This window comes from Cetorhinus maximus, chromosome 2 (assembly GCF_964194155.1).
Source record: "Cetorhinus maximus chromosome 2, sCetMax3.hap1.1, whole genome shotgun sequence".
Taxonomy (NCBI): domain Eukaryota; kingdom Metazoa; phylum Chordata; class Chondrichthyes; order Lamniformes; family Cetorhinidae; genus Cetorhinus; species Cetorhinus maximus.
The window spans coordinates 161,618,534-161,631,645 of NC_135880.1; the positions used below are offsets into that span (position 1 = coordinate 161,618,534).

General features: G+C 40.6%; 1 protein-coding gene across 1 annotated transcript in view; it reads left to right on the forward strand.

Moving 5' to 3' along the window:
* Positions 1-3,133: 3,133 nt before the first annotated feature.
* Positions 3,134-13,112, forward strand: part of ptprda (protein tyrosine phosphatase receptor type Da) — a 622,540-nt gene continuing 612,561 nt past the window's right edge. Inside the window, exon 1 of the mRNA XM_078570553.1 lies at positions 3,134-3,150. The gene's annotated coding sequence lies outside the window, so the exon portion shown is untranslated. The remainder of the gene's footprint in view (positions 3,151-13,112) is intronic.

A 13,112-nucleotide genomic window follows, 5' to 3' on the forward strand; every position in this document is an offset into this window, starting at 1 on the left:
TAGTTGTTGCTGAGTTAGTAGCAGTTCTCGGAGGTTTGTGCAGCTATCTAAAGTTGCTGAAGTCTACAGGGAATGGTGTGGCACATGGGGAGGCTTTGGTTCTCAGTGCCAGGTATTCTGGCAGCAATCGTAATACCTTCATTCTACGTAGTCTGTTGTGCCAAATGCATTTCAGCCACCAACGACAAACCAGAGGGTGGCTACAGGGCAACAGGGCTATTCTCTGATGACCTGTCTCATGACTCCAGTGCGCAATCCATGTCCAAATGCCAGCATGCTTGTAACAAGAGCCAGGCTGTCACATGATATGTCATTGAGCAGAGCATTGTGGTGATTAAGCAATGCTTTGACTGCCTGGGGCACTCTGGAGGAACCCTCCAGCACTTTTTAGAGCCTGTTCCACAATTTGTTGTGGCACTATCCTGCATAACCTCAACATCATGGGGGCAGCCCTTGCTACCAGGTATATGGTGAGCAACAGAGGAGGAGGAGGCAACCAACACAGCTGCTTTCTGGCCAAGCTGTCCATGATCAGCTTTATCCAACTGTGGTTCAAATGAATACCACCCCAATTCCCCATTCAACAGCAATCCTACACTTTACCATCCCTCTGTCACTGACCATCACAGTGCCTTCTTAGCCACAATTTTGAAATAAAAACCATCACAAAACTAATTGTTTAAGTCATATTTCATACAAAAGTCAACTAAGCACCCTTGTCCATCCCTTTTATGCTTGTCTTCTGTGTATCTATGCCTGTCCTAACTATGCTGTGTTGCCCCAATGGCTGCAGCATGACTGGTGGAGTCTGCTGAATTTCATTTGGCGAAATTGCAGATGACCTTGCAAGATGATTTCGAGCAGCTCTGAACTAAGAAGGCCTGGCTTCAGATGGCACCATCTCAGCAACATTCCAGGCTGGCTGACTGACAGGCAACGCCGAGGGCACTGGCAGGGTGGCAGGGTGAAAGGAAGAATGTAGACCATCTGAGAGAGGACAGCAGGTCCATTCTTTGTGGAGTCATTATCCCTTCCCAAGGGCAGCATGTCAGCAATCCTAGCAATAAGTTGAAGGGCAGGTTGCTGGACTGCTGTGGATCCCTCCAAGCCCCTTTGAGCACTGGCATGCGCAGCCATGATGGCAGCATTCTGTGCCTGCATGCCAATAAGCTTTACTTGCATGACTTCAGTCTGAGCTTCCATTCAGTAGTCAGGTGTTGCGTGATTTCTGTTTGTGCTACAATGGAAGCTGAGACATCAGCCTTCAGACTTTGCATCATGGTTGGTACGTGGATCAAGCGTGATGCGGTTGGCCAGCACATCCTGGAAAGGGTGAACTCCACTTGACAAAGTCAAGTGCACCATTGGTGCTGAATTCTTTATGCTCCTTGACAGTGATCTCAGGCTTTCTCACAGGCCTGCTAATGCACAAAGCATCTCCTTGTTTCTACCCACCAGCCCTTTTCTGTATACTGCTCCATCAAAGTCCTCATCTGAGTCCTCTGGAACAGAAAATGTGTGCAACCTGGCCCTCTGGCAAGCTAGCACTTATTCTATCCTTTTCCCCTACCCTGGCTGCAGATCACTGGTGCTCAGAGTCTAGCCATTGTGCAGATCCCACCTATCACCTACCTTCTAACCTACATGTAGAGTCAGTAGCAAGGCTGGTGGGACACCATGGGTCACACCATTTGCAACTTGTAAATCAGAAGAGATTGTGGGATGAGGGATGTGAGAATTAAATATGAGAAACCGACATCTTTGATGGTTTCAACTTTGCCCTTGGCCACAGCCTCAGTTATGACTGTTCCAATCATGGAGAGCACCTTTTCCTGCATTGGGATGAGAACATGCACCCTGTCCCTTGCCAGCTAGGTGCTGCTGCCTGTGGTTGTGTACCATCTTGAACTGCAAGAGAGGGGAAGTGTATCGGTGAATGTGGTGCAATGTGTTTTGGTGATGTGCTTGTGATGGAATAGCTTTCAATATGTACAAGCTGTGAGATGTGGGTGTGAGACTTGCAGCAGTGCTAAGTGTCTGAAGGTGATGTGAAGCTATGAATGTGAGGTATGAGTCGTGATTGATGGAGATTGTTTGGTGGATGAGAGAAGCAGGGGTGGTATATTGAGCACAGTGCGACTCTAATGGTGCAGATGGTTGGATATGGAATTTAAAGATTCATTCACTGACCTTGTCCACTCGTGTAAGGTCATTGAACTTCTTGCAGTACTACATCCAGCCTTTGGGGCGACACTGCCATGTGATGTGATGACTTTCTATTCCCATTGTTTCTCACTGTCTGTTTGGAGGACCTCCCCTGCACCAAGACCTGCAGAACTGTGTTAGAGCATACTCTCTGCTATGTTATGCCATTCTTGTGCTATAAGCAGTTCAAACTTTTAGAATGACCTCCACAACCTGCTCCAGAGTTGCTGACTGACTTTAAGCAGTGCAGGCTAGCTTGAAGTCATGCTAGTCACTCATAGTTTTACATCCCTGTTCAGTTGTGCAGCCACTCAACAGCTCTTAGTGCTGGCTGCATGCTGCAATCATGTAAATGAGCAGGCAGCACAAAGTTTGCGTGCTGCCTGCATAGGTAGGAATGGATGCAAATTAATGATGCATTGCGATCACTTAGTCCATTTTTAGGGGCTATCCAGTTTGTCCCCCAAAATTTCTCTGATTTATATTTTACAATATTAATTTTAGTTTTTAGCAACTGAATGTGATATTATAGTTTAAAATCAGTTCATGTGAGCATATGTCATGACCTTGGGGATGCTTAGAAAACATTTTTAAAAAAGATTTCTGCCTTTTTATTTTGTATCTCAGAATTTAATTTATTCCAATCATGCATTGTAGATTATAGATAATTTCTACTCTGGCATGTAAGGCAGATGATAGATTTTACTTAGTGTGTCTCTGGCGTTCATTCACCTTGTCATTGGAACTTTAAAATATCTTTAAGGGATATGAGCTCTTGCCAGTGCAGTTTATTTTGTCCTGAAAGGATGCTGTGTTGTACCTATTTATGAGTAAACAATAATTAATATAGTGGACTAAATTTCAATTTTTTTAAAATCAGAACTTTATTGTCTAATTTTTCAATTGTTTGCAGGTCGTTATGGCTGAATTTCGCTTCACCCTGAGGTACAGTATATCCATTTCAATTAAATAAATTATGTTATAAAAATGTAATGCATGTTTAGCAGACAACTGTTCCATTCTCTTACAAAGTACAAAGAGTTTCTGAGCTATTTTTGTCTTCAAACAATAAACCTGAATCCTGAGAATTGTGCTGTATCAATTATTACTCCAAAATATTTTATTGTTTCTGCTTGTCTTAAATAGAGCAGATTTTTCCTTTTCTCTCCATATTTTGTCCAGATCTGTCCTTTTGCCCTCTCCTTTCGTTTCCTTCCTGAAGATACTGGCTTGCTTAAGGATAAGGTGTAGGTACTAGCACCCTTGTAAATGGCTGTTCTTCGTTTGTAAGCTATGGTAGTGAATGTCGGCAGGCTATTTGGCTGTACAGTGTACTGGAGCTAAGCCTGAAGTTAACCTTTCCAACAAGGATCATAAAATAGCCCAGACTGATTTTACCCTCTCAAGCTGAGGCACTCTGCATGGGCTGAGAGTTGCTGACTCAGTACAGGCTGTTGACAAGAATCCCCTTTATGGTTTATAAGGATCATTACCATATTGTTGATGCATTTATCCATTAAGCCAACAGGGGAGCTATGAAGTGAATTATAAACAATTATTTCCTATTTATTGTAAACTGACAACACAATTTTAACATGAAAAATGCTTACTTAAGCAAATCAAAAATAACAGTTAATTTATCAGATAATCCAGAAAAACACACGTTGTATGTATATTGTAGTTGTACATGAGATAGAGCAATTGTATACTGCTACTTTTCTCTAAAATTATTTATTTAAGTATTACCTGAAGAATTCTCACTAATGTGTTCTGTGTCCTTTGTGCTGACTTATTAATATTACCTATGTTAGTGAGTATAACATATTTATTTACAAACTTTGAATACAAATCATACTGTATAGGATGACTAACTAATATAATGTGAACATTCTCACTCATTTTTATATAGTTTATTGAGTCCTGCTCTACATAATGAATATAATTGAGCAAAAAGATCCTGTTAATGACCATTAAAATAAAAGCAAAATACTGTGGATGCTGGAAATCTGAAATAAAAACAGAAAGTACTGGAAATACTCATCAGGTCTGGCAGCATCATGTGGAGTGAGAGAGAGAGAGAGAGAGTTAACATTTCAAGTTGAATATGACTCTTCTTCTCCTCCTGCTGAGTACCTCCAGCACTTTCTGTTTTTATTACTGCTGATGACCTTGTTTGACTTGGGGAAAACTAGGGCCTCGTAAAGGTTTGCTTAAATCAGGATCGTGCATAGATTAGACTGGAGCATATCCAATTTCCATGGAAGTGAATCTGGCTAGATCCATCCCTGTACATTAAATTGCTAAGGAATGTAACGTGTCTTCTTAGATCAACATAATCCCACCTCAGTTGCTAAGGACAATATTTCTACAATATTTCCTGGCTACTGTAAATCTTTCCAAATATATAACTCTATTGTTCAGGACAAGATTAGATTTATTTAATTGCCAGTGTCAGATATTAGTCTGGTGTTCTGTGATTCATAGTATGATACCATAAATATTATGTCTATGCACTACAGTTAATTGTACTCTTTTAGGGTATATCCTTTCTGCTTTCTTGGATAATGCAGAACACCTTTCTTATTATAGAGCTGGCTGGATTCTCTTGGATAATCCATAAGGATAAGTGTCTCACTTAATAACGAACCACTGAAATCTTTGCTGTTATACATTTACAGCCATGATTTATTTTATAATTCCCTCATTCATTAGCCAAATTTAATGTTTAAATGTAGTATTTTTAACATAGCATTGACTTCACTGAGCACCGTCAAGCTTCGTGACTAGCTGAGTGTGTAATAATCTTGTTGCAGAACTCTGATCCTTCTGTTAAGTTTCTCCGTGAGAGTCCAAGTGCATAAATCATTAAAAGCTTCTGGACAGATACAAAATGCAATCAAAAGGCCGAAAGAATGTTAGCTTTCACCTCAAGGGAGCCTCAATACAAAGGAGAGGAAGTTATGCTTTTTTAACCAAGCGCATTGCCACATTATGTATACAAGGGAAATTAAATATTGTAAAATAGAAGCTTACTGCAGGCAATATGCTTCCAAACATTAGGGCAAAGTAGAACTGTAATTCAGAAGTACATTTGATAGTTAGTTACAACTCTTAGTTAATAAGTTCTTCTGGAGCAACTATTTTTAAAATTATGCGTATGATACTGATTCTGGGAGCAAAGTATTCTAATTGGATCTGTAGCTTTAATTCTTTTATACTCCAAGCAAAGGCTCATAAAGTCAGTCCCACTTTAAAGATTCAATTTGATTTAAAAAATCAATTAAAATATATTTAATTTTGAACTAAAATTAGGTCTTTAGTAAAATTTCACCTATACCTTTTTCAACAATGTTCTAAATCTTATGGTTCTTAGTGCTAACCTAAATGTGTGTTAAATTATCTCTTCCAAGGTATGCAAGCTCTAATATTAATCTAATGGTGTGGATAAGATTGGATCAATTTTTAAGCGTAAATCAAATCAGAATTTAACCACAGTTAAAGGAGGTTCAAAATCATATGTTTTAAAATGTTCATTGTAATTCTTTAGGACAAAATTATGAGAATTTGCTATTTTATTAAAAAATCTTAGTTCCCAGAATCTCAATGGATAAATGCAATGATGTTGTATTCAAGTTAACAAGTTTGAAAAAAATCAAATTTCTCTCCACCATTTGTGCCGATTTAGCCAATCTCATGTGGACCATGGTTCTGGCTCTATAACTGGTCTACAGATGGATAAAATCAGTCAAGATTCATATTCTTGACCATAGTCTAGTTTATGTGTGAATATTGAATGAGGACTGGAATAGACTCCAGCAATGATTTCCACTTCCCCCATGATTAACAAGTCTGCCAACACTCAATATCCAATATAAACTTGTGCCTGCAAGTTAACCTTAAGAGAATCCTGGACTAGGACTCCCAAGTCCCTTTGCACTCCAGATTTCTGAATTCTCTCCCCATTTAGAAAATAGTCTATGCCTCTAATCTTCCTACCAAAGTGCATGACCTCACACTTCCCCACGTTGTATTCCATCTGCCACTTCTTTGCCCATTCTCCTAACCTGTCCAAATCCTTCTGCAGCCTCCCTGCCTCCTCAATACTACCTGTCCCTCCACCTATCTTTGTATCATCTGCAAACTTAGCCAGGATGCCCTCAGTTCCTTCATCTAAATCATTAATGTATAAAGTGAAAAGTTGTGGTCCCAACACTGACTCCTGCAGAACTCCACTAGTCACCGGCCGCCATCCTGAGAAGGACCCCCTTATCCCCACTCTCTGCCTCCTGCCAGACAGCCAATCTTCTATCCATGCTAGTACCTTGCCTCTAACACCATGGGCTCTTATCTTACTGAGCAGCCTCCTGTGCGGCAGCTTGTCAAAGGCCTTCTGGAAGTCCAGTAGATAACATCCATTGGCTCTCCTTTATCTAACCTACTCATTACCTCCTCAAAGAATTCTAACAGATTTGTCTTCCCCTTGATGAAACCATGCTGACTTTGCCCTATTTTACCATGCACTTCCACGTATTCTGAAATCTCATCCTTAATAATGGACTCTAAAATCTTACCAATGACCGCAGTCAGACTAATCGGCCTGTAATTTCCCGTCTTTTGCCTCACTCCCTTCTTAAACAGGGGGGGTTACATTAGCGATTTTCCAGTCCTCTGGGACCCTCCCTGACTCGAGTGATTCCTGAAAGATCACCACTAATGCCTCCACTATCTCTTCAGCTATCTCCTTCAGAACTCTGGGGTGTAATCCATCTGGTCCAGGTAGTTAGGAAGGCAAATGCAATGTTGGCATTAATTTCAAGAGGACTAGAATATAAAAGCAGGGATGTGCTGCTGAGGCTTTATAAGGCTCTGGTCAGACCACATTTAGAATATTGTGAGCAATTTTGGGCCCCGTATCTCAGGAAGGATGTGCTGGCCCTGGAGAGGTTCCAGAGGAGGTTCACGAGAACGATCCCAGGAATGAAAGGCTTAACGTATGAGGAACGTTTGAGGACTCTGGATCTATACTCGATGGAGTTTAGAAGGATGAGGGGGGATCTGACTGAAACTTACAGAATACTGAAAGGCCTGGATAGAGTGGATGTGGGGAAGATGTTTCCATTAGTAGGAGAGACTAGGATCCGAGGGCACAGCCTCAGAGTAAAGGGAAGACCTTTTAGAACAGAGATGAGGAGAAACTTCTTTAGCCAGAGAGTGGTGAATCTATGGAATTTATTGCCACAGAAGGCTGTGGAGGCCAGGTCATTGAGTGTATATAAGACCGAGATAGATAGGTTCTTGATTGGTAAGGGGATCAAAGGTTATGGGGAGAAGGCAGGTGAATGGGGTTGAGAAACTTATCAGCCATGATTGAATGGCGGAGCAGACTCGATGGGCTGAATGGCCTAATTTCTGCTCCTATGTCTTATGGTCTATAGAACAATATGCTACAAGAGTCATTGCCCACAGGAGAGGAAGAGCAAGGGAGAAAATTTGGGGAAAACATTTCATTTTATCTTGTTTATCATGGAATACTATGTTAATGTGATAATGATGTTGACGTTATTGTAATAGAAATTCTTTGGCAGCAGTTGAAATTTCAAGTTGACCTCAGGACAACATCATTAAGTTCTCAAACATCTGTTAGGGTAAAAGTCATCGGATTGTGTCATACAAGGGAGGAGAAAAGTATTTGATCTAATGTTGAATATGAATTTGGATAAAATTGAAACATCTACACTAAGGTTTCTCTATCTCTCAGGGAAAGTTTTGAACATTTGCAAAGGAAACTTTCTTACACTGCAACAGTGACTATACCACAGAATTGGATGTAGTACTTAGAAGTACTTAAAAGCAACTTAGGATGGCCTCAGGTTGTGAAAGGCACTATATAAATGCAAATTCTTTCTTCTTTCTTGAAACATAAAGCAGGCCATTAGCAATGGAGCTGAAGTAAAGTGTGCTTTTGGTTGGCTGCAAGCTTAAGATTGGAGGTTCTTTTTTGTCTTTTCATGCCTTTCTTGCAATTGGAGGTGGGGCAGCCACATCAAACAGATTCTCAAACTTCCAGCCTCAAATGCCCCTCTGTTCATTTGCAATAAACTCAACAACCAAGGATATGGAGATTAACCCTGGGCTATCAAGTAAATTTTTATGTTTCTTCAGAAAAAAGAATGGGCAGCGTAGGCTGTCACATAATGACGGCAGCATGGCTGTTTCGTGGATAAAGGTCATTGTCAGCACCAACAACTGACATTCATGCAGATCCTTTAATGTAGAAAATATCACAAGATGCTTTATTGAGAGTCGGGAGGAAAGAAAATAAATAAATCAAAATTGACAAGGCAATAAGGCGAGCCATGGAGAAATTAGGAGGAATGATCAAAATCATGGATGAAAAGTAGGTTTTGAGAAAGTTTTCAGAGGTAGAGATGAGTTTTAAAGAGATGTAAGGGCTTTCAGGAACAAGTTCTGGCAAATAGGTCAGGTTGAATCATGGTTCTACCGCAATGATGGGACAAAGGGAACAAAACACCAGACTCAGAGGACTGAAGGGTGCACAACAACACTTCTGTGATCAGATACTGGCTGAACATAAGAGTACAAACTCTTTGGGATGCAATAAGGAGCACAGATTCCCACATAAGTACACTAAGTACTTCGCCTCATTTTTTATGGCCAGTAGAACCACTAGAGGTGAGTCTCAAACTGTTAGTGTGGCAACAAAATAAAATACATTAATAAACTCACAGAATCAGAGTGTAATGGCAAATGAATTTCACCATAAGTGTAAAGTGGTATGTTTTGGTAGGAAGTATAAAGAGGTCACATGCTATTTGGAAAATACGTGTCTAAATGTGGTAGAGGAGCAGAAGGATCTGGGGGTACAAGTACACAGATCACTAAAAGTGGTGATGTAGGTTGATAGGGCCATTGAAAAGGCCAATGAATCACTGATACAAAAGCAAAAAACTGCAGATGCTGGAAATCCAAAACAAAAACAAAAATACCTGGAAAAACTCAGCAGGTCTGACAGCATCTGTGGAGAGGAACACAGTTAATGTTTCGAATCTGTATGACTCTTCAACAGAACTAAGGAAAAATAGAAAAGAGGTGAAATATAAGCTGGTTTAAAGTGGGGGGGGGGTGGGGGGAATGAGGGGGATAGGGGGATAGGTAGAGCTGGATAGAGGGCCAGTGATAGGTGGAAAGCGAGTTTTAGTAAACACCTTGTCAAACACCAGGAGAGAAATGGAAAGCAATGAAGTTGAACAGGGCAAAAGAGAGAGGCAGAGATCCTGTCACGAAGCACTGGTGTTCATTGCTAGAGGGATAGAATTAAAAAGCAGAGAAGTTGTGTTAAACTTGTATCAAACCTTGGTCAGACTGCATTTGGACTACTGTGCACATTTTATCTCCATTTTATAAATAGCACAGATATATTTAAGGTAAAGTTAGATAAGGTCATGGGGGAGACACAGATAGTGAGAGGAGGCTCATGAACAACATAGAGCTCTTGGGCTGAATGGCCTATTGAGACACTATAGACATTATACATGTTTATGTAAATCTCTACCACCCCATAGACCAGCATAAGCTCTGTTCTCTGTTCCGCTGTTGGTTCTTTTCCACATGAAAAGTAATGATTTTCTCCTTGCACCTGTACCTTCTGTTACTTGTTTGATACATATTTTCAAAGTAGACTTCCTGATGTGGCAGATATCCCCTATGGTGGCTCGGAAAAATCTTCTCCCAGATTCTCTGACTGACATTGCTTGTAGATCATTCCCTAGATAGTTAAATCCTGTAACTCAATCTCATAACGACATTGTGTAATAAATAGAGATTGAAAAGGTGTTGATTGTACATTATTTAAAGCCTGACAAAGACTTTACCCTACTTTATCCTAACTCAGTGAGTGTTTGTGCTGAGCAGAGTGCTAGTTATGCTATTCTGTGGTTAGATGTACCAAGTGACTGTCTGCTGCATACTGTTTAGATGCCAGGGGGAATTGTTGGTCGTATTCTGTTTCCTGGATGTGTGTAAATTCTGTTGCTTAGTAGCTAAGAGAATGTGATTGTTGGTTACCTAAATACAAGAAAACCTGAAATAAGAAAAGCCATTTAATTCACTGCCCATTTCTTCCACATACCATGTAAATTCACTCTATCTTGGAACATATCAAACCAATTTAACTTCCTGAGGCTATATTATTCTTTGGTTTGATTTCAATCCTTCAGTTTAGTGGCTTTCTGAACAGTATGGATTCAGAGACTAAAAGAAAGTAAAACTTGCATTTATATAGCACCTTTCACAAACTCAAGAGATCTCAAAGCACTTTACAGTGTAGTCACTATTGTATTGTAGGAAATGCCGAAGCCAATTTGTACACAGCAAGCTTCCACAAACAGCAATGTTGTTAATGCCAGGTAATCTTTTTGTTTACTCATGTTAATTAAAAGGGACGCTGGTTATCTCACATAGCCAATTTATAGCATGAAAACAATATTAATTTAACCATCAAAATGGACAGAATAATTTGATTTTCAGGTTCCTTTTTTAAAATATCCTTTATCTTGAAATCTGGGGTAACCAAAGACAATATTATTTCACAATATACATTTCTGTAGTTTCTGTAAGGAAAAATGGCTACTTGAGTGCAGGTAGATTTATTGACACATGTGTTAACCAGGGTACAAACACTGTTTAACTGTTATCAAAGATTGGTTCAAAAGTTCATGAAAGGAATTGCTGCAAAATCAGGACTTTTCGCTCTTTTGAAAAAGTTTATTACACTGATATTGTGTTTTTACTAGTGCCCTTCTTGTAAAGCAATGTAATTATTAGTTTAGGCTGGAACATAATAGTCCAGTGATGTGTTTATCATACTTGGACTCGATAGAAGAACACGGAGGCAACCCATGTTATCTATTGAATAACGCTGTGTAAAAGAATAATTGTTCATTTTGTGGTGTGCCATCCTGTTCATGTCATGCCAAAGTGTGAAAGATTTACTTCTAAGAAATGCAATCCACATATATGGAGAGTTAGTTTTTTACTGTGAGCATGAGATAAATACAAGGGAAGAAATCCAAATTGTAATAGTACACATCCGCCTTCTTTTATATAACCTCTGAAGATATTAATTTTGGAAAATGTTGAAAAAAAGCAGTCTAATATGCAATTGAAGAAACTCCCAGAAACAGAGAACATTGTAATTTGGATTGTTCTCGGAATAAATATGTTTGTGCAGTAATACTACAGTTACCCTTGAAAGGGGTTCAACCTGTTTGACCCTCCCAGTTTGAAGTTGATACCCAGAATGTACCTGATCGACTTTTGTGTGTGTGCCAATACAGAGAACTGAATTGCATTGGACTTCATGGGCCCATCTTACGTTCTTGCTGATCCATCTAAGGGATAAACTTCCAAGCTTTGGAATTGCAGATCAGAATTCTGCCCTCATTCCTCAAGTTACTATAAACAGAAATAGCAGTAAAAGAAAATGCAACAATGGTCAAACTGGCACAGTCAGCACCATCTTGAGTAGCATAAACTCATTGCTCCTACTAATAGTAAAATGTTTTTTGGCATCACTTAAACATGTATGGAATTATCCTTTCCTTGGGAAATTACTGGAGCAAAAGCATAGTTCTGCAATATTTTTTAAAAATCAAAAGTAGCTGGGGCATGTGCTGTTGTTTTGAAACTGATATTTGATAATTTCTCAACTTGCTAAAGAAGCTCAGTATAGCTGAGAGCTGCTTGAGGAATGGAATAGCTTCAAATACTCAGGGCTGCTGTGCACATGTATTCCTGCCATCTTTTTTGCATGCCACCCCCCCATCACCCCACATTGCTAAAGATATTGTGGCACATAGAGCAATTTTAGTGAAATTATATTTTAGCTTGTCCGACATACAGCATTGGCATGAGCTGAAACCAAAACAGAATTACCTGGAAAAACTCAGCAGGTCTGGCAGCATCGGTGGAGAAGAAAAGAGTTGACGTTTCGAGTCCAACATGACCCTTCAACAGAACTGAAGTATAGTTAGGAGAGGGGTGAAATATATGAGGCATGAAGCAGCACCGAAGTAATCATCGATGTACCGGAGAAAGAGTTGTGGGAGGGGGCTGGAGTAGGACTGGAACATGCTCTTGTCGGGACCTGGAAAAATTTATTAATTTTGCTTCCAATCTCCACCCCTCCATCATCTTCACATGGTCCATCTCTGACACTTTTCTTCCCTTCCTTGACCTCTCTGTCTCAATTTCTGATGATAGACTGTCCACCAATATCCATTACAAGCCTACCGACTCCCACAGCTACCTCGACTACAGCTCCTCACACCCCGCTTCCTGTAAGGACTCCATCCCATTCTCTCAGTTCCTTCGCCTCCGTCACATCTGTTCTGATGACGCTACCTTCAAAAACAGCTCCTCTGACATGTCCTCCTTCTTCCTTAACCAAGGTTTTCCACCCACGGTCGTTGACAGGGCCCTCAACCGTGTCCGGCCCATCTCCCGCGCATCCGCCCTCACGCCTTCTCCTCCCTCCCAGAAACATGATAGGGTCCCCCTTGTCCTCACTTATCACCCCACCAGCCTCCACATTCAAAGGATCATCCTCCGCCATTTCCGCCAACTCCAGCATGATGCCACCACCAAACACATCTTCCCTTCATCCCCCCTAGCGGCATTCCGTAGGGATCGTTCCCTCCGGGACACCCTGGTCCACTCCTCCATCACCCCCTACTCCTCAACCCCCACCTATGGCACCTCCCCATGCCCACGCATAAGATGCAACACCTGCCCCTTCACTTCCTCTCTCCTCACCGTCCAAGGGCCCAAACACTCCTTTCAAGTGAAGCAGCATTTCACTTGCATTTCCCCTAACTTACTCTACTGCA